The sequence below is a fragment of the Myxocyprinus asiaticus genome, chromosome 30 (assembly GCF_019703515.2).
Source record: "Myxocyprinus asiaticus isolate MX2 ecotype Aquarium Trade chromosome 30, UBuf_Myxa_2, whole genome shotgun sequence".
In the NCBI taxonomy this organism is placed as follows: domain Eukaryota; kingdom Metazoa; phylum Chordata; class Actinopteri; order Cypriniformes; family Catostomidae; genus Myxocyprinus; species Myxocyprinus asiaticus.
The window spans coordinates 7,875,469-7,896,862 of NC_059373.1; the positions used below are offsets into that span (position 1 = coordinate 7,875,469).

The 21,394-nt window shown below is 37.9% G+C and overlaps 1 protein-coding gene and 2 long non-coding RNA genes across 4 annotated transcripts in view; all 3 read left to right on the forward strand.

Moving 5' to 3' along the window:
- Positions 1 to 21,394, forward strand: part of LOC127421083 (antigen peptide transporter 2-like) — a 214,152-nt gene that overhangs the window by 40,586 nt on the left and 152,172 nt on the right. The window lies entirely within an intron of this gene.
- On the forward strand, positions 6,098 to 15,142 carry LOC127421114 (uncharacterized). Of its 2 annotated transcripts, XR_007893932.1 has the most exons (5): positions 6,098 to 6,312; positions 9,648 to 10,279; positions 11,519 to 11,634; positions 12,237 to 12,472; positions 12,667 to 15,142. It is a non-coding gene; the product is annotated as an uncharacterized LOC127421114 (long non-coding RNA). The 2 variants fall into 2 exon arrangements; XR_007893931.1 differs by having other exon boundaries at positions 9,648 to 11,634.
- LOC127421116 (uncharacterized) lies at positions 16,900 to 18,553 on the forward strand. Its single transcript, XR_007893934.1, has 3 exons — positions 16,900 to 17,093; positions 18,029 to 18,272; positions 18,392 to 18,553. It is a non-coding gene; the product is annotated as an uncharacterized LOC127421116 (long non-coding RNA).

Consider the following 21,394-nt stretch of genomic DNA (forward strand, 5'->3'; position numbering starts at 1 on the left):
TTAATAAGCATTTAGCAAGGAATATAGAAAGTGTGTAAATTATTATTTACTTTAGGTGTTTCCTCTTGAAGAAAAATATCACGTGTATGTATATATATATATATATATATATATATATAGACACACACACACACACACACAGTACTGTGCAAAAGTTCTAGGCACTTGTGAAAAATGTTGCATTGTGAGGATGTCTTCAAAAATAATGACATAAATACTTTTCATTTTTCAATTAACATCATACAGAATCCAGTAAACTAAATTGTCCAATTCTCCTTTAGTGATGCATGAGAAAAGCTAAAATCATTATTCGGTGTGACCACCTTTGCATTTAAAACAGCACCAATACTCTTAGGTACACCTGCACACAGTTTTTCTTGGTTGTTGGCAGATAGGATGTTCCAAGCTTCTTGGAATTCACCACAGTTCTTCTATCTATTTAGGCTCAATTGCTTCTGTCTCTTCATGTAATCTCAGACTGATTCAATGTTTATATGTGTCTCTATGGGGTCATGCCATCTGATTTATGAATTAAAAAAACAATCCATAAATCAACAATAAATTTACAATATACCATGCTTTATCAATCAAAATAAAACATCCTCTTTCCTTAAATGCATATCAATACCTGCATTCATCTTAATAAAATATTCTAAATCACACCAGAACATTTTTGTATAGATACAGTCAAAAAAGAGGTGTACAATGCTTTCAATTTCAATGTTACACATTTCACATTTAAAATCAATGTCTTTCCTAAATCTTGCAATAACTTGTTTAACAGGGTAAATCCTGTATCTTATTGGTCACACAATATCGCCTTGTAATTTTAAAAGTTTCTTCCCAATTAATATTTTGAAATTGTGCATTCCAACAACTTTTGGTTGATGGAGCTGCACAATTTTGACAGATTTTCCTAAGATAGTTATTAATTTTTTTTATCTGTAATATTTGTACCTTCCAACTTTACAGTAAAGTCAATATCTGCTCTTGAAACAATGACATATTTTAATAATTCAATAAGTTCAAATGGTATAGCATCAATCACAATCATAAATTCCTTAATATACAGGGAAGGAATATTTTCCAGAGAATTCAGTGTGTGTAAGTTACCATTGCTGTTAAATAGTTGTGACACCAATAAAATTGGTTGACCAACTGTCAAAAAAATAAAATAAATAAATTATATATATATATATATATATATATATATATATATATATATATATATATATATATTTCTGTGCTTAATGTATTTATTGTTCCAAATTAAACATGTGTGAGGGGAAAAGTTGTGCTTATACATAATCATCCTTAATAGTAAGACCTGTTTATGGAAATTAGATAATTTAATGGGAAGTCTGCTGACATCAAAGTTACAATTAAGAAGAAAGTCAATGCCTCCAACTTTTTAAAAATAATATTTGGTATGTAAAAACATAACTTATCTCTTGAACGAATGTAATTTTTAATCCATTTGACTTTCAGTATAATGTTGGATGAGTACATTTAACCCATCTTGATTAACAGGATTACAGAGAGTTTTTTTTATTCAGATAGTGAGGCTTATTCCTCCAAATGAAATTATATAAGTTTTTATTTACCTGATTAATAAGGGATTTTGGAACATCTATGACCATTGCTGTATAAATTAGTCTTGATAAGCCTTCTGACTTTGATGATAATACCCTCCCATTTAAGGATAAATCCCTCATTAACCAGGAATTATACTTTTTTTGAATATTGTTTATTAATGGAGAGTAATTTAAATTTGTTCTTTCTTTCTGTTTTTAAAAAAAAATGTTAACACCCAAATAAGAGATTTGGTTCTTAATTGGTATACAATAGAGATCAGACAAATTATCAGGTCTGCTTTTGAGAGCAAATAATTTGCATTTCTTAATATTTATGTTTAACCCAGATACTAAAGTAAATTCATGGAGACACTCAAGAACCAATTTTAATTATTTTTCATTTTTTTAGAAAATATAGCTGCATCATCTGCCAATTGGGAACATTTAATTTCATGATCAAATATCTGAATGCCTTGAAATGTATTAACTTTAATATGGAGACACATTACTTGCATGACCATCAAGAATAATAAAGGAGATATTGGATCACCTTGCTTGACTCCCTTCCTTATATTAAATCTAGAGGTGGTCCCAAAGGGTAATTTAATAGAGCTATCACAGTTATTGTTTAGTGTTTGAATTGCACGAATAAAATTATTGCCAAAGTCAAAAAAACTCAAAGTTTTAAGTAGAAATGTATGGTCTATAGTATCAAATGCTTTATAGTAATATATAAAAAGGATATAGCTATTATCATTAATTAGAAAGTTATCATCTATTAAATCTAAGATCAATCGAATATTATTGCCTATATATCTTACATGTATAACACTTGATTGACAATAGTCTATAATTTTATCTAATATTAATTTCAGTCTTTCTGCAAAAATTAATGAAAGTAATTTGGTGTCATTACTGATTAATGTTATAGGCCTCCAATTGTCTCTGTTAAGTAAATCCTTCCCTGGTTTTGGAATTAGTGTAATTAAACCTTGCGACATGGTTGAAAGCAATTTCTTATGTTCCAATATTTGTTGAAATACACAGAGAAGGAATTCTGAAACATCCACTTGGAATCTCTTATAAAATTCACAAGTTAACCCATCATTGCCGGGTGATTTATTGTTTTTTAATCTTTCAATATATTTATATATTTCTTCCAGTGTTATGTCCTGATCACATACATTTTTAGAATCCACATCAATAATTGTTGCATATTCCTTAAGTGAATTTAGAAACCAAGAACCTTCTTTAATACTGCGGTTTTTGGAGTATAATTGTCCATAAAAGTTTGCAATGAAGTCTCAGCCTTTCTCTTCTCTAGATTAAAGAAATATTCCAACCATTTTCTTCTTGATCTTATAAATGCCCCTTTTGCTCTATGTTCATAAGTATTATCTAATTCCAATTGTAAATTTTATTCCTATCATATATTGTTTGCTTTTCATAAAGTTAATTATGTATTACACTTTCCTCTTTTTCTTTCCTAATCTAACTCCTTTCCCCATCTAATAGCTAATTTTCTAATGTCATATTTCATAATTTCTCAATGTTTTCCAAAGATTTTAGAAACTTTGGCTTTACTATAATAACTCTTTATAATAAGTTTAGCAATGTTTTAAAGTGATCATCTTCAAGGAGCGCATTATTTTATTTCCAGTGATTAAAACCAGATCTCCCATTCCCCATGTCCCCCAGGTCAACTACTAAGTAAATTATTCTGTGGTCACGAAGTACAGAGGGTATAATGTCAATTTCTCGAATTTGTTTTCCAAGTTCTTGTGAAACCAACCAAAAATCGAGCCTAGATTGCTTGGATTCATCCTTATTACTCCAGGTGAATTTTAATTTTTCAGGGTTCCGGTGTCTCCATTCTTCCCGACAATGTAAATTAGTACACAAATTATATATATCCATGTATTGATTTAGTCTAACAACACGTAAAGGTAAACAATCTCATGTAGGTTTATTAATAGTGTTCCAATCTCCTCCTAGGATTAATTTAGCATAACAAATATTTGTAGAAATCCTGAGATTTCTTCAAATCCCTGTAATAATGCCCTGTCGTTGCCTCATTGATTTGTCTAAAATGTATGGTCGTTTAGTGATGCATGAGTTTCTTGAAGAAAATAAAAGTCAGCCTTGAGCCTCTTTAGAAATAATAATAATAAAAAAATGCCTTCCTTTTTAACATGTTGCGAATACCTTTAAAATTAAATGAATATAAACAAAGACATTCAGTCTTTGTAAGTTACTGAATAAGTGAATTACAATCACCTCAGAACAACCTCATTTAACCTAATGTTTAATCTAACAACATATGTTATCAAATTTGAACTGTAATGTAAATTATATTAATAGCTTGTATTATAACGCAGTTCAGCGTTGATTAACAAGTGCACATGTTGTCCATTGTACATTTGAACATCCCTGAAAAGATTCTTCATGTTTACCTTGGTAACTTTATCATCAAAGTTACAGACAGATTATCCACGAACTTCTTTCCCATCGATAATAGCTTTTGCTCCGATGAAAAACGCCTTTTCCCCTTGTTTCCGTGCTGCTTCAATCTGTGGCCAAAGGCTACTATGAGTTTCTTTGTCTTTCATTGTCAAGTCTTCTCCAAACCTTAGATTTTTGGCTCGGAGAATTTCCGAACCCTTTGAGTTTTTCCAAAGCATCTCCTTGGTTGATCTTGCTATAAATCTCATGATGACTGGGTTCTCTCGACGCTCCTCCTTCCAATACTGTGAGCAACATCAACATGATGATGAAAGACATCTGCATCTCCCGGTATACATCGCGGCAAATTTCAATGACTCGTCGTTTAATATTCTCTCCATCTTGCACTGCCAGACCATAAAGTCTTAGATTCCACCTCCGTTGGTATCGTTTGGCCTCATTTACCCTTTCTTCGAGTTCTGTGATTCTTTTTTTTTACTCCTCGTTCACTGTTTTGATATTGGCGATATCACTCTTTACTTCATGCATCTCCTTAAAGAGAAATTTTGTAGTCAAGTTAAGTGGCTTTTATTGTCATTTCAGCCATATGCAGCTAGTACACAGTGAAATGATACAACGTTCCTCCAGGACCATGGTGCAACATAAAACAAACACAGAACTACGTGAAACTACACAGAAAAAAATACCTACACATTTCTACATAAAGTGCACATGCAAACGTCTGCAAACAGTACAAGATGGTACAATACTTGCTAAAACAGTACAATAGGCACAGTAAGAGACAGTGCAGCACCGACCAGTACACTGTTCTAGTGTGAAAGTGTCAAATGAAATGGGTAGTGCAAAAGGTATTATAATATAATAGAAAATGCTGTGAATGTAAACATAACATGCTATGATATAGTATTCAGCAGATAAGCTTATACTAGATATGGACATAGCAGTTATTGGGGTAACAGCCAGGTAGAAGTATTTGTATGAATACAGTAGCAGCAAATCTTTCAGGTAGATAATACAGAAATGTGCAAAAAAAAAAAAAAAAAGGGAGTCAGATGGTGTTCAGCTGTGTTTCAGTCCAGTCTCTTGAGTATTGAGAAGTCTGAAAATTGGGGGAGGAAACTGTTACACAATCTGGCCGTGAGGGCCTGAATGCTTCGGTACCTTTTTCCAGACGGCAGAAGGGTGAAGAGTTTGTGTGAGGGGTCATCCACAGTGCTGGTGGCTTTGCGGATGCAATATGTGGTGTAAATGTCCATGATGGAGGGAAGAGAGACCCCGATGAACTTCTCAGCTGTAGCTTCCTTTAATGTTTATGCACTCGCGGTTTTGTTTGATCTCTTTGTTAATGGTTTCGGTGTTTTGATTCATTTTCTCAAGACAATATTTGCAAAATGTTGTTTTGTAGTTCAGTGAGTGTGGGTTCTGGCTTACTTCTTTTCGGGTCTGGAGTGCAAGGTTCCGAATCAGGTAACGATGTGAGAACCGGTCTATTGCTTCGTGCATATGAATGTACTGCCATGATCTCATGTCCATCGGATCGATCTTTCCTGAATGCAGGTCTTCCTTTTTCAGAATTTTTTCCTTGTTTCTTGTCAGACATTGCAGCTGTTGTAGCTTGATAACAGGTTTGGATGCGTGCTAAAACTTTTGAGTCGTTCGTGGAAACAAGTTCTTTGTCACCTTTATCGTTTTTTAAAGTTCAAAATCTACTTGATTGCAGTCAAATGAATCTCTTATACTTTACATTACATCTTAAATAAGACGATGAGGTTGTTCTTTGGGCGTAAACAAGCGAAAAATTATCTAGCTACTGAACAAACCGTCCATACCAGTCGCCATCTTGGCCGGGCCCCCTCGCAATATTTACATCATGCGCATCGTTGGAATTGTCTTCTCATTGGCTAAACGTTCTGTCCGTCAACAATTTCCCACAAGGCCAATGGCTGGCAGTGTACAGAGAGAATGACAGGCTGCGCCTTACAAGACGTCACGAAATCCGGCTGCACTGTTTGGCTATAATGAATAAATATACAGCACCATTTAAAAAAAATAGAATTTGGAGGCGGGCTCGTTTTGTTTGTGAGACTAATGTGTAAAATCATATACGGTTTTACAACATAAATGCTGCTCAGATTGCATAATTTGTTGGCGAAATGTAAATATTTGTCGGATTTATCACTTTTATGGACAAAAACTGCACTGGACGCTTGTCATGGATTATTTACCCAAGTGTGGCGGGTTGGATTAATCTGGCGATCGCTTTTTCATAATAAAGGTACGAAATCCCGTTTTGATTTAGCATGTTTTGAGTTGTACTCCTGACACAAATAACTATATTACTGTTGCTGGAGCAGTTCTATCGTGAAACAGAGACCGGCTATTGATGCTGCACCCTTAGACCTTTCAAAAGATGCATAATTTGTCAGCATTAATGACATTTATGGACGGTAAATTGTATCGTAAATGTAAACGGAGTGACGTCAGGCCCGTGGGAGGGTACAGTGCTCATCAACAGGTTTAAATTTATAGTTTAAAGAACTATTGACTCTAGGCTCATATATCAAATCAAAACCTAATTAATTAGTTTCTTAAGCTTATGTTGGTTAAACAATATTACCAGTTGAGAATACAAATTAAATAAATGATACGTCCTAGGTTAAATGAACAAATTGTTATTACAATTACGAATTGTCACTGAAAAACTAAAATTAAAGATACAAAGTGCCTATGTGGCTTAGCATGGCAATACAAACTATTCAGCTTCTGTATAGGCTACTATTATATTCCATTCAAGTCAAGTAAACATTTCTGCTTTACAAAATACACTGTACTATAACTAAAATGGGCCTGAAAACCAAACAATAATGTATTAAATATGACAATGTTTATGCAGAAAGTAAATATAAACATTTACATTCAAATTGATAACAATTTCCTCAGTTGCACTGCTATATTTTATTCACTGTAAGTCAAGTAGTCATTTCTGTCATTTTTTTTTTTTTCAGAAACCATTCTATTCTGATGACATTGAGAGAAGAATCTTTACATTTTCTTCAGTATGTGTAGCAGTCATGTGACTAATGGCTAAAGCATTTCTAAAAGACTAGAGGCCTTTCAGACCAATGCAGTGCAATGAACCCAGATAGCACAAGCACATCTCTGAGATGTCTGTTTTTCTTTTCATCTGGAAAGCATCTAACATTTGCTAAACATCTTAAAAAGATGAGATTTACAATCATTCTAAATCATAAACGTCTCAAAGACATTTGCGGAAAGTTTTATTGACATTATACTTATTGACATACATCTAATAGACGTATTGCAGATGAGCAAACAATGTAAAATAAATGTCTTCCAGATGTAAACACACACATCAAATAGATGTCTGGGTGTTGTACGTGTGCTATCAGGGAAAAGAGTATAACCAGATATTATTTTGCAGAGATGGGCCACTTCTATTAAAATGAATGGGAGAACTTGGAATGCCCAACAGCAGCCAGTAGTCAACGAATGTAGAAAGGAAGTCTCGCCTTACTTGGAAAAGAGCCAATCACCTTTGAGATTCAGACATCCCCTGTCAATCAACTCGACAATGCGCATGCCCTAACCCTAACCTTAACAGTCCAAATCACTGAGATCAAATTTTTTCCCCATTCTGATGGTTGATGTGAACATTAACTGAAGCTCCTGACCCTTATCTGCATGATTTTATACACTGCACTGCTGCCACATGATTGGCTGATTAGTTAATTGCATGGATGATTGTTGGTGCCAGACGGGCTGGTTTGAATAATTCTGTAACTGCTGATCTCCTGGGATTTTCACGCACAACAGTCTCTAGAATTGACTCAGAATGGTGCCAAAAACAAAAAATATCCAGTGAGCGGCAGTTCTGCGGATGGAAACGCCTTGTTGATGAGAGAGGCATTTCCATCCGCAGAACTGCCGCTCACTGGATATTTTTTGTTTATTCAAACCAGCCCGTCTGGCACCAACAATCATCCATTGAGACCGGTTTGAACTGACAAAGTCTATGGTAACTCAGATAACCGCTCTGTACAACTGTGGTGAGAAGAATAGCATTTCAGAATGCTATTATGAGATGTGGGTTGGTGCTGTTTTGGTGGCACGAGGGGGACCTACACAATATTACGCAGGTGGTTTTAATGTTGTGGCTGATCAGTGTGTATATATATATATATATATATATATATATATATACAGAATATATACAGTATATATACACTGGCGGCCAAAAGTGTGGAATAATGTACAGATTTTGCTCTTATGGAAAGAAATTGGTACTTTTATTCACCAAAGTGGCATTCAACTGATCACAATGTATTGTCAGGACATTAATAACGTGAAAAATTACTATTACATTTTTTTTCAGAACTTCTTAAACTACTTCAAAGAGCTCTCATCAAAAAAATCCTCCATGTGCAGCAATGACAGCTTTGCAGATCCTTGGCATTCTAGCTGTCAGTTTATCCAGATACATCCAGTGACATTTCACCCCACGCTTCCTGTAGCACTTGCCATAGATGTGGCTGTCTTGTCGGGCACTTCTTACACACCTTACAGTCTAGCTGAATCCCACAAAAGCTCAATGGGTTTAAGATCCATAACACTCTTTTCCAGTTATCTGTTGTCCAATGTCTGTGTTTCTTTGCCCACTCTAACCTTTTCTTTTTGATTTCTGTTTCAAAAGTGTCTTTTTCTTTGCAATTCTTCCCATAAGGCCTGCACCCCTGAGTCTTCTCTTTACTGTTGTACATGAAACTGGTGTTGAGCGGGTAGAATTCAATGAAGCTGTCAGCTGAGGACATGTGAGGCATCTATTTCTCAAACTAGAGGCTCTGATGTACTTATCCGCTTGTTTAGTTGTACATCTGGCCTTCCACATCTCTTTCTGTCCTTGTTCGAGCCAGTTGTCCTTTGTCTTTGAAGACTGTAGTGTACACCTTTGTATGAAGTCTTCAGTTTCTTGGCAGTTTCAAGCATTATATAGCCCTTTATTCCTCAAAACAATGATTGACTGATGAGTTTCTAGAGAAAGCTGTTTCTTTTTTGCCATTTTTGACCTAATATTGATCTTAAGACATGCCAGTCTATTGCATACTGTGGCAACTCACAAACACAATGTTAAGCTGCATTTAACAAACCAAATAGCTTTCAACTGTGTTTGATATAATGGCAAGTGATTTTCTAGTACCAAATTAGCAATTTAGCCTGATTACTCAAGGATAAGGTGTTGAGTGATGGCTGCTGGAAATGGGGCCTGTCTAGATTTGATAAAAAATTCCTTTTTTTCAAATAGTGATGGTGCTGTTTTTTACATCAGTAATGTCCTGACTATACTTTCTGATCAGTTGAATGCCACTTTGGTGAATTAAAGTACCAATTTCCTTCCGAAACTTTTGGCCGCCAGTGTATGTGTGTGTGTATATATATATATATATATATATAAGATACTGTTCTCCAGAACTAAAGCCTTTTCTAAGGCGCCTAATCTGAATCTCAATTTGCAACCAGTTCACAGTCAAAGCAGAACATGTTCCAGGCTCAAAAAATCAGACTGCTAACTCTCTCTCTCACTTTCTCTTCCAGAGATTCAGAACATTGGCTCCAGAGGCGAACCAGACACCAACCGCAGTTCCTCCATGTTCAGAACTGAAATTCCTGTAAGCCACCCTCTCAAACATCTCCATCATGCATCCCTGGACTCCCATTTTCCAAGCCATCTCCCCCCGAACCCTCCAAGCATACTGGAAAGCTTGGAAATGTTTCAAGATTTACCACGAAACTTTCAAACTGTCTTTCCCCAATTTTTCTTCATCTTCTATCTCATCATTTTGTCTCATGTCTCAACCACATCAAAGGTTTTTACTCCAGGACAATTAAGGGGTACCTGAGCAGCATCCACTTCTTCAACAAACTAATCTTCGGCAAAATCTCCCCCCAGCTACAGGTGTCACAGACCCCTCCAGCACAATAGCAGCTCCTGCGAGAGCTCATTTTTATGTGGCAGTAACCTCCACAGTTTCCTTTGCGTTTCCGCTTATTCTTTACTCTATCCCTTTCCTCCTTCTCATTGAGACTTTCTCCATTCCAATACATGTGACTTAACCCATCGCTTTTGTGGCTCCGATGTTAGCGACTCGCTGCCCCGGTTATGACTTCTTTTGGGGGGTATTCAAGCTCGGGTCAAGTCTTGAACCTCGACCCCTCCGCCAGGGACAGTGAGTCAAAACAAGTTTACACTATCCTCTCCTGGATTACATTAACATGCAAACTACTGAAACTCAATATTTGTGTTACGGGCCTGGGTAGCTCACCAAGTAAAGCCTGAGTAGCTCAGCGAGTAAAGACGTTGACTACCACCCCTGGAGTCGCGAGTTCGAATCCATGGCGTGCTAAGTGACTCCAGCCAGGTCTCCTAAGCAACCAAATTGGCCCGGTTGCTAGGGAGCATAGAGTCACATGGGGTTACCTCCTCGTGGTCGCGATTAGGGGTTCTCGCTCTCAGTGGGGCGCGTGGTAAGTGACTTATCCTCCACTACCCGGATTGAGATGAGCAACCGCACCACCATGAGGACTAAGTAGTGGGAATTGGGCATTCCAAATTGGGAGAAAAAGGGGATAAAAAATAAATACAAATATTTGATGCATTGCATAATTTTACAGTTTTGTTAATAAATTCAGTATGCTCACACGTCATGAATGTGAGATCAAACCATGCATTTCTTGAATTCAAGCAGATAAGGGCTATATCTGGGGCCAATGAAATTCAAATCCAAAGACAGAAACAAATAATATAAGAGAGATTTTTATTATGTTTCAAAAGCAAGTGAAAAAAACAATAATATTGCATATTTTGTCGCACTGAAATGCTCATTCTACAGTATGGCATTGATTTTGAGTTCAGTGCAGATGTATATTTTTTGGTATTAACAACAGTAAGGTTATCTATAACATCTATAACAATTACAACCTAGTTTATGTGTCTAAATTATTCTGACAGTGTGACTCAGTTGGAACTCCTTTCATCAGGTTCTTTTGATTCAAATTCTGTCATCTCTTGGAATTTCTGAAGGCAAACAAAGCCAGTTATATTTTCTTACACTCAAAAAAATATTTTAGCCAATTTTTGTTTTAGGATATACGCATTTCTATTTCATCTAAAAACAACAATTTTTTTTAAATTGTTTATTTTGCATTTTCCCTTATAAAAATGTAAATGTATGTATTTATTTATTTATTGTTTATAATTTTAACAGTGGTATTTGTAACAAGACCATGGTAAGCACATGGAAGATGGATGGTTAGATTTCTATAAAACAAACTATTGCAGTTTTGTAATTATAAACAGGAGGCCTCTAAAACAATAAATACAAAATATAAACCTTTATAAGTTTCACAGACACACTAAGCTCTACTTTAACAACCTGTCTAGACATCATCTGTCCTATCTCCTCAAGGCCAGCACATGCTACACCACCCAGCCCCTGGCTGTCTGATGTCCTTCGTGAACATCGGACTGACCTCAGGGCAGCTGAGAGGAGATGGCGGAAATCTAAAGATCCAGCAGATCTAGGTACATATCAGTCCCTGCTTGCAACTTTTTCAGATAACGTTAAATCTGCAAAAACCTCCTATTACCAGAACAAGATCAACAGCACCACAGACACTCGCAGCTTGTTTAGAACATTCAAAACATTTCTCTGCCCTCCCCCTCCACCACCAGACACATCACTGACAGCAGATGTCTTCGCTACATTTTTTACTAATAAGGTTACAACCATCAGCAATACATTCTCAGCACCACTCTCTGTCAAACACCTGTCTCCTGTATGCAACTCTTCTGTCTATATGTTCTCTCCTCTGACTGACACTGAGGTCTCTAAACTCCTCCTCTCCAACCACCCCACCACCTGTTCCCTTGACCCCATTCCTTCTCACCTTCTCCAGGCCATTTCTCCGTCCATCCTACCTGCACTCACACACATAATTAACACATCTCTACTTACAGACACTTTTCCCACTACATTTAAGCAGGCTCGAGTAACCCCGCTGCTGAAGAAACCCGCACTTAATCCCACACAAATAGAACACTACAGACCAGTCTCTCTCATCCCATTCATGGCAAAAACACTTGAAAGGGCAGTTTTCAATCAAATCTCTGCCTATCTCTCACAGAACAAGCAGCTGGATGACAATCAGTCAGGCTTTAAAAGTGGACACCACCGAGACCGCCCTGCTGTCTGTCACCGAGTCGCTAAGATGGGCGAAAGCTGAATCAAGATCATCAGTCCTGATTCTGCTGGACCTTTCTGCAGCCTTTGACACAGTCAACCATCAGATCTTACTCTCTACCCTCTCCTCGCTGGGCATCACAGGAACTGTGCTTGACTGGTTTAATTCCTGTCTCTCAGGTAGGTCCTTCAAGGTAGCCTGGAGAGGTGAGGTATCCAAGTCACATCAGCTACTTACTGGGGTACCTCAGGGATCAGTGCTTGGGCCACTTCTCTTCTCTATATACACAACATCACTGGGACCCATCATTCAGGCACATGGTTTCTCTTACCACTGTTACGCTGATGACACGCAACTCTACTTGTCTTTCCAGCCCAACGACACCACAGTGACTGCTCGAATTTCTGCCTGCCTGGCAGACATCTCGGCCTGGATGAAGGAGCGCCACCTGCAACTCAACCCAGCCAAGACTGAACTCCTTGTCTTTCCAGCCAACCCTGATGTTGAACACAACATCACCGCGCAGCTGGGTGCAACTACAGTAACACCTTCCAAATCGGTCAGAAATCTAGGGGTAACCATCGACAACGGACTAAATTTCACAGACCACATCTCAAAGACCGCAAGATCATGTAGATTTACACTCTACAATATCAGGAAGATAAGACCCTTCCTCTCTGAACATGCCACACAACTTCTTGTCCAGTCACTTGTCATAACTAGACTGGACTACTGTAACACTCTCATTGCAGGCCTCCCTGCATGTGCAACTAGACCCCTCCAAATGATCCAGAATGCAGCAGCACGTCTGGTCTTTAATGAACCAAAGAGAGCACATGTTACATCACTCCTTGTCTCTCTCCACTGGCTACCGGTTGATGCATGTATCAAATTCAAGGCTCTGATGCTGGCATACAGAACAGTCACTGGGTCTGCTCCAGCATACCTAAAATCATTTATGCAGAGCTACGCACCCACTAGAAGTTTGCGGTCGGCTAAGGAACATCGCCTTGTTGTACCAACACAAAGAGGCACCAAAACACTTTCCCGGACTTTCAGCTTCATCATACCACGTTGATGGAACGACCTTCCCAACTCCATCCGTGAAGCTGACTCACTCTCTGTCTTCAAAAAATGACTAAAAACACATCTTTGCCATGAGCACTTAACCAGTCATTAAAAAATAAATAAATAAATTCTGTTGCACCGGGGCCTGGGTAGCTCAGTGGTAAAATACGCTGGCTACCACCCCTGGAGTTCGCTAGTTCGCTAGTTCGAATCCCAGGGTGTGCTGAGTGACTCCAGCCAGGTCTCCTAAGCAACCAAATTGGCCCGGTTGCTAGGGAGGGTAGAGTCACATGGGATAACCTCCTCGTGGTCGCTATAATGTGGTTTGTTCTCGGTGGGGCGCATGGTGAATTGAGCATGGTTGCCGCGGTGGATGGCGTGAAGCCTCCACACGCGCTATGTCTCCGTGGCAACACGCTCAACAAGCCACGTGATAAGATGCGCGGGTTGACTGTCTCAGACGCGGAGGCAACTGGGATTCGTCCTCCGCCACCCGGACTGAGGCGAATCACTATGTGACCACGAGGACTTAGAGCGCATTGGGAATTGGGCGTTCCAAATTGGGAGAAAAAGGGGAAAAATCCCAAAAAAAATAAAAAAATAAATAAATTCTGTTGCACTTTATTCTGTTTTGAATACTATTATGATGCTAGTGATACTTTGTAATACAGCACTTTTCATACCACTGTCTCCTAAGATGATTCGCTTATGTTTTCCTCTCTTGTAAGTCGCTTTGGATAAAAGCGTCTGCCAAATGAATAAATGTAAATGTAAATGTAAATAACAATATTTTGACACATACCTGATTTGTTGCACCTGTTTGCATTCATGTCAGACATAAGCAATTGTTTTTGTAAAGCACTTGTGGGATGGGCATTGACCATGAAGCATTTAACCATTCAATGGAAGCAAAGAAATCTCACCTGTCATACAAATGAATTTACATGAACAATGTTACAACATTGCTTATTGTATTAGTGACCTAGAAATCGTTTAGAATCTTAAATATTTCTTAATATTTTTTACCATATAATTTATTTGTTTTCAAAATCCTTTGAAAACAAAGAACAATTCATCTAAGCAAACATGATGGGCAATACAAAGTAAGACTATTACAAGTCACTCTGTTATATACACCAAAAAACAACGTGCAAATTAACACATGAAAAAATAAAGCCTACTGGGCAGACTAGGTTCGAGAAAGTATTGTTACTACAAGGGGAAATATTAATAACAGAGCTGATATTTTTCCCTGTGTCTTTGGCTGCACTCTACTCCGAGAAATCACGTGACATCTACATGCAACATGCCCAGTGTTCGGCAAGTTTGGAATTTTGTCTCGGAGCGCCACCTAGTGTATACTAATGCTAACGAAGCAAAAATAAATGTATTACAGAAATGTCTAGTGCTATGTGTGTGTTTTGAGAGATAACTAGAGCTCTCATGATGTTATATTAATAATTTGCAACGGAGTATTACATTTTTAAATGGCACAAATATTGTCCTGAACTATTAACACAACAATGAGCAGTCCTGCGCGCGTGCGCCGTAAACATTAAAATGAAAGTAAAATGCTGCCAGCTGCATAAATGTTTTGGGGAACAACTGACCAATCTGCACGAAGCAGCAAATTTAACCTACAGAGCGACGATGTTTGAGATTTCCACCATACACAAGATATTTATCATCAGATTTGCATTGTTTTTGGCTGGTTTTGCTGCATTTTGGTGATCAAGACCGCTAAATACAGTTCAGTTTAATACAGTGCATCCGGAAAGTATTCATAGGGCTTCACTTTTTCCACATTTTATGTTACAGCCTTATTCCAAAATTGATTAAATTCATTATTTTCCTCAAAATTCTACAAACAATACCCCATAATGACAACGTGAAAGTAGTTTGTTTGAAATCTTTGCAAATTCATTAAAAATAAAAACGAAAAAAAATCACATGTACATAAATATTCACAGCCTTTGCCATGACACTCAAAATTGAGCTCAGGTGCATCCTGTTTCCACTGATCATCCTTGAGATGTTTCTTCAACTTGATTGGAGTCCACCTGTGGTAAATTCAGTTGATTGGACATGATTTGGGAAGGCACACACCTGTCTATATAAGATCCCACAGTTAACAGTGCATGACAGAGCACAAACCAAGCCATGAAGTCCAAGGAATTGTCTGTAGACCTTTGAGACAGGATTGCATCGAGGCACAGATCTGGGGAAGGGTACAGAAAAATTTCTGCAGCATTGAAGGTCCCAATGAGCACAGTGGCCTCCATCATCTGTAAATGGAATTAGTTTGGAACCACCAGTACTCTTCCTAGAGCTGGCCGCCCGGCCAAACTGAGCGATCGGGGGAGAAGGGCCTTAGTCAGGGAGGTGACCAAGAACCCGATGGTCACTCTGACAGAGCTCCAGCATTTCTCTGTGGAGAGAGGAGAACCTTCCAGAAGAACAACCATCTCTGCAGAATTCCACCAATCAGGCCTGTATGGTAGAGTGGCCAGACGGAAGCCACTCCTCAGTAAAAGGCACATGACAGCCCGCCTGGAGTTTGCTAAAAGGCACCTGAAGGACTCTCAGACCATGAGAAACAAAATTCTCTGGTCTGATGAAACAAAGATTGAACTATTTGGCCTGAATGGCAAGCGTCATGCCTGGAGGAAACCAGGCACCGCTCATCACCTGGCCAATACCATCCCTACAGTGAAGCATGGTGGTGGCAGCATCATGCTGTGGGGATGTTTTTCAGCGGCAGGAACTGGGAGACTAGTCAGGATCGAGGGAAAGATGAATGCAGCAATGTACAGAGACATCCTTGATGAAAACCTGCTCCAGAGCGCTCTGGACCTCAGAATGGGGCGACGGTTCCAACAGGACAACGACCCCAAGCACACAGCCAAGATAACAAAGGAGTGGCTACGGGACAACTCTGTGAATGGCCACTCAAGGACAAACCAGAGCCCAGACTTGAACCCGATTGAACATCTCTGGAGAGATCTGAAAATGGCTGTGCACCGATGCTCCCCATCCAACTTGATGGAGCTTGAGAGGTCCTGCAAAGAAGAATGGGAGAAACTGCCCAAAAATAGGTGTGCCAAGCTTGTAGCATCATACTCAAAAAGACTTGAGGCTGTAATTGGTGCCAAAGGTGCTTCAACAAAGTATTGAGTAAAGGCTGTGAATACTTATGTACATGTGATTTTATTCATTTTTTTTTTTTTTTTTAATAAATTTTGCAAAGATTTCAAACAAACTTTCACATTGTCATTATGGGGTATTGTTTGTAGAATTGAGGAGTAATGAATTTAATCCATTTTGGAATAAGGCTGTAACATAACAAAATGTGTAAAAAGTGAAGCGCTGTGAATACTTTCCGGATGCACTGTACATTCAGGCGCTTCAAATAGCAATTACTCTTTATTCATTATTTTTTTTTTTTTTTTTTTTTGGAGTGGAGTTTGTCATACGATATCAGTTACTTGCGTGTGTAAACAATGAACATAACCTAGTTGTTGTTTTCTTATCTTGTAGTTTCTGGTTCTGGATGGCCAGTTCTTGAGTGCTGGTTTGTTCAGGAGAAAGCAGGACATAGATTGGGTTTCTCAGTACCAATGAGCCAAGAGAAATCTCTTATGTTCATCAGAACTGATGCATAGAGTGAAGAGACAATATCTGATCTTCATCCTCCAGCAGATATCAGCACATCCAGAATTGACTATGTGACCGGTGAGTGTCAGTACAGCATGTGCTCTGTAAGACATTTGTGTTGATTTAGTGGACTGTATATCATAGAGCTACTGTAACTGTACTTACAAAATCAGCCCTCAAGTCAAAGAGGATTTGTGTAATGTTAAGTGATCGGGTGGTCTGTATCCTGATTACAGGTCAAATTCAATAAATACAGTAATGTATAAGCACTTCACTGCCAAAAAATGCTGTTCTGTAATTTAAAGGAATGGTTCATCCAAAAAAAATAAGAATACTGGCATAATTTACTCATGACGTTTCAAACGCGTATGCTGTCAGTTTTTGTGTGGAACATAAAAGAATAATTTTGATAAATGTCTGCGCCGCTGTTTTTCGTACAATGGCAGTTCATTATGACCAAATTTTTTAATCTTCAAAAAGGATATAGAAGTAGTTCATATGACTCATCTGAAACTGATAGGTCAACTCACTGATTCAGTTTGATCTCACCGGTTCTCGAGTTAACAGCTCACTAAAGGGGAAGCTCGTCAGTGAATAACGATTTAAATTTTGGTCTGTTCCCCACATAATGTTATCATGTTACTTCAGAAGACCTGGAATATAGCGCATTAGTTGAACGGACTACTTATATGGTGTTTTGATAGTGCTTTATTGGTAATTTATGGAGATATATGAAAATACTTCATATGAATTGTAATTTTTTTGGAAAAGAGCGGTGTGAAGAATTTTCCACATTTTTATCTTGTTTTCTAAACATAACAGTATACAAGTTTGGAACAACATGAGGGTGTGTACATAATGACAAAATGTTCATTTTGGGGCTAACTATACCTTTTAAACCCTTGTCTACACCAGCCATGTCCAACACTGCAGCCACATATGCTTCATGGTATCGTGCCACCTGTTCAAGAGTGTTTTGTGCACAACAAGCTAATTGATATGTTATTTGCCAGATCCAGCTGGTACATTCTGTAGTTCTTCCCTGAACCCACCTAAAGGCTCTGTGAACAAACCTAAATGTGTCCATGGTCCTAACCAATATGTCTATGGTCAGTTGGGCAGCTGCTCTCACTGACTCTGCCCAAAGTTCCATCTACCTGCAAGCTGATTGGTTCTCAGTGGCAGCACAAGGAATTGATAAGCCGCTGACACTGTCAAATATTATGCAAGAACCCTCCACTTCTAAAGCGCTAGATGGTAAATAGTTTAAATTTCTCATTTATTGTGTAGTAAAGAGAATATGCTATTTATTTACATCTGCTAAACAGCTCTCTTACACTTTCTTCCCTCACCTAAACTCCATGTCTCTCTCAAAGTAATCCTCAGCATCTCCAGTGGTCTACTCTAGACTTGGAGAGCCAGTTCTTTTAGACTATGGGTTCTGGGTGGACCCATCTTCACCAGTCCATGGCTCTGGTTTCTCTATTGAGTGGCAGTATCAGTTCCGGGGTGAAGGACGGCTGGTCATTGCATATGATGGCAAGAACGATCGCTTTGCTGAGACATCAGAGACAGGAGCCGATATTGACATCACAGCGCTCTACAAGACAGGACATGCATCTCTGATCTTAGAGGAGGCCCAAGTGAGACACTCAGGAACTTGCATCTGCACAGTCTATCTTCCACACCAGCTGGCACAAGTAGTCGTGGACCTGAAGATAGTTGGTAAGATCATTGTATACTTAGTACGTGCCATAGACATAAGGTTAGATTTGCATAAAATGTTATGCATAGAATGCTGTAGCCACCTAGTTTCAAGCTGTCAACTGATTACAAATTTTAATTGAATTAATTACACAATTGCATGGATCATAATTTTGTGTGTGTGTGTGTGTATATATATATGGATATATATATTGATATAATATATATAAACACACGTTTGTTTTAAGTTACCACTGTCTGTTTCCTCTCTCTCTTTTTTTTTTTTTTTTTTTTAAGAGCCTCCATCTGTCCTTCCCCTCTTCCTCTCCTTGTGCCCGGGCAGGTGGTGGTGGCCTAGTGTGAGTCCTCTGGTTTTGTTCCTCACACTCTGGTGCTGGGCTGGGAGTTCACTGGGGCAGATGGGAAGACCTGCAGTTTGATCAGGGAGGTGTAACGATTCACAGACAGGCATCTGATGGTGCTTTCAATCAGAGCACCCATCTGCTAAGCTGGGGCTCGGCCGTGGTGGTGAGGTCACCTGTGTAGTCAAACACGAGGGAGGAACAGCATGTTAGTGCAACACTTAATGTGATTGGTCAGTCAGACTGTCATAGTATCGGCGAGACTGAAAAAGCAGGCAACATATGCATTTCCAAGATTTTCCAAGATAATATTCAGTTCAGGTTAAATTGATAACATTTGCATATATCAGTTGCATTTTCAAAGGAGTATTTATGTCTGAGAGAAATGTTTTCACATCAGGTGTTAGTGTCCCTCTATTGAGGACTCTATGGCAGTGGTCGCTTTTGCACTTGTGCTTTATGGTGTGATGAAGGTTCTGTCCTGGACATTCAGATCTTCTGGTAAGTTAGTTCAGTATTATCATTACAATATTTTAATCACAGAAGTGAACTGTCACATTATGGAAGTAAAATTGGTTGAGAATGCTATTTTATGTTGGTTTAATCTTTAAATGGTGTTAGTATCCATGCTTGCTGTATTTAGACTACAGTATAATCATGTTTGTGATACTGACTGGCTTGGGATGTATTAAATATACAAATGTATAAATATTAATGTAAATGTTTTACTAACTAAATGCCTATTTCCATGTAGACTCCAGTGACTGATTTAAATAATAAGACTATTAATATTCCTTGCAAATCTAAACAACAGTCACAAGTTTCAGATTTTCAAGTCTTTTGTTTACATGTAAATCTAGTCTGTCTGCTCATTGTATTTCTCTGTCTCTACTGTTGAAGAAGAAATTAACATGGTCCTGGAGGTGATTTTATGTGTCTTCTCACTGTGGAGCTCCTGTTTTCACTGATTGATCTTGAAGATTGAATAAACTATCTGGTCATGTAAATAGTCCTGTCAGAATAGTTGTACGTATTGTGGTTCCATCTTTGCTCAAGATTTTCTAGAATGCCGTGTGTGTGTGCTCAGCATTAGGGACAGAATTTGTACCCATAAGTGAGCTAATTCAGATATTTTGGAGATATTTTGGGATGTCCTCCTTTTGGAAATGTTTTTTTTTTTTTTAATTATTATTCTTCTAAAAATGTTTTGTGAGGGTTTGGGTTAGTTTGACTAAAGTTATTATTAGCTTTATATAAAAATAATAATATAAGTCTATGGTATGTCCCCATTTAGATTTAGTGAACACGTGTGTGGTTACTCTGGAAGTTTTTACATTCAGAGATATTTTTTTTTTTTTTTTTTTTTATGCCATTTGTGCAAAACCCATTAAGTCATTTGTGTTGTTGTGTTTGGGTTGTATTCTGAAATACTGCAGGGCTCTATTTATTTGATTATTGTTGACTATCAAAAACTCTTAGGATGATAAGGAAAGTATCAGTGGATATGAGATAAAGCAGGGAAGGGGACTTTATGATGGTGATGGCAGAACTTAAATTGATCAACACATGAGATATTTAAAATAGCCACTAACTACAGCGCTCTTTTGCAGGGTGGTGAAGTTTAAACAAAACATATGAAATTTCATACATTTTGGTCATTTAAGGAGCACAGCATAGGTAATTATTTTATTTTAGACTACATAAGTACAGTTATGAGAACATGACAATAGAAGAATAAATCATCATGGCAATCACATTATCACATACACTATAAAATAAAATCGCAAATTAAAATGATTTATAATCTAAAGAACAAAGGTCTGGAGTAAGCATGTATATCTAAATAACACACACACACAAAAGGACAAGTAAAAATGTATCATTCATAAATATATAATTTTTTTTTTTTAAGTACCATGTACAATCTAACACCCAGAACTAGGAGAAAATGGCCAACAGGAGGCAGTAAACCATGGTTTAATGTCACTCAATGTGTAAAAGATGTGGAGAGATTTGAGAGACAGGGAAAGGAAAAGGAAACAACAGTAACACCTTAAAAAAAAAATGCTGATAAAGAATGAAAGCCAATGAATTGTGATTAAAAGTAATGTCAAGATTTAACTACTTGGTTTCCTAACCAGTGTGCTTTATTAGTGTGGGTCAGACTGGCCTTGGAGCAAAAATACTGTAATTTGCTTTGGATAAAAAAAAATCTGAGTAACATGAGAGCTGTGGTGCAGTGGTGAGCTCGTGCTCCAAACATATCAAGCAGCAGTGCTCATACAGGTGACACAGGTTTCAGTGTGTCCTGTT